Below are 1,590 nucleotides of genomic sequence, written 5' to 3'. Positions count from 1 at the left end.
CTGGTAAATGGTATAAAAAAAATGTAGATGAAAAGCTAAATAGAACCATTGGGTTTCTGTAGTCAAAGAATATATTTTCAGCTTCATCCTAAGAAAAAGAAACTACTGTTCCCAACCTATTGAAGGACCATAATCAGGGGGCAGTTACATTATTGTTGGGGGTCTACGGGTGAAACCATTCAACCTTGTATCTAGAAATCTTTGGAAAGGTGTTTTGTTTCATTTTATGAGGGGTTCCAGTCATAATATTTACCTGTTCCTATATTACGTGCTAGAGAAATTTAATGCTTTAAATATATATTGCAGAATCGGTTTATAAAAAATGAGGTACACCCTTACAACTGTCACAGAAATCAAGGTAAGTAGCAGCCAGGTTAAAAAAACAGAAATTTTAGCAGTTTGCTGGTCTTGAGCTAGAAAGACATCAGCAATGATCTTAAAAAAGCAATTGTTGTTGCCTAGCAATCTGAGACCTCTACAGTAAGAAAGATTATTCTTCCAAGGACTTCCTATATCACAGATTATGACAGTAAAATTAGCAAAAATATTAAACAAGTATGCCGGTTTGGAAACACTGCTAAGATAAAGGCTTTCATCTCTAAAAAGAACATGGCTTAGGTTTTCCAAGCTACATCTCAACTAACTACAAGACTTTTGGAGCAATGACTCCATACAAGTGAACACCCAGTAATGGATCCGGAGGTTAGAAATCCCATCAAATTCTTTCTGTGGCAAGGCTGCAGAATTTCAGTCCTGATGTTTGCACAAAGCCTTCAACCAAAAAAAAGATCTCTGCTGTTTCCAGGAGCCCTATAATACAGTACTTTAGTCCGGGAACTACAACATATGTTAACAGAACGGCCTGGTACAAGGGGAAATCCAGTGAGGGACAATGTTCCCTAGGTGAAAATGCCTTGCTGATGCCAGAGGTAAAATGGTCAGACTCATTCAAGCAGATAGAAAGGCAACACTAAATCAAATAACCGTGCATTACAATAAAGGTATGAAGAACATCTCTGGGTGCACAACATGTCGAACCCTGAAGCAGATAAACTACAGCAGCAGGAGACCCCATCAAGTGCCACTCCTGTAAGCTAAGAACAGGCACCAGAGGCTACAATTTGCAAGGGCTCACCAAACTTGGACAAGAGAATATTAGAAAAAACATTGCTTGGTCTGATTTCTGCTCTGACACTCAGATAGTAAAGTCAGAAGTTGGCATCAACAACATGAAAGGTTGGCTCCATCTTGCGTTGTATCAACTGTTTAGGCAGGTGGTGTAATAGTGCTAGTGACATTTGGGCCCTTTAGTACAAAATAATTCTTAAATTCTATGGCCTTCCTTAGTAGATTTGCTCACTATATCCATCCCTTTTTTTGACTGCTGTGCATCTATCTTCTAATGGCTACTTCCAGCATAACAGTGTCACAAAGCTCAAAATATTTCAAATTGTTTTTTTTTTTTTTGTTTTTTTTTTTTTTAACATATTGGTGCCAAATTGGCCCCCACAGTCACCTGATCTCAGTCCAAGAGAGCATCTTTGTATTGTGGTTGAACAGGACATTTCTATTAGGAATATGCAGTTAACA

Source organism: Pyxicephalus adspersus, chromosome 3 (assembly GCF_032062135.1).
Source record: "Pyxicephalus adspersus chromosome 3, UCB_Pads_2.0, whole genome shotgun sequence".
Lineage (NCBI taxonomy): Eukaryota > Metazoa > Chordata > Amphibia > Anura > Pyxicephalidae > Pyxicephalus > Pyxicephalus adspersus.
This window is presented reverse-complemented; position numbering follows the sequence as displayed.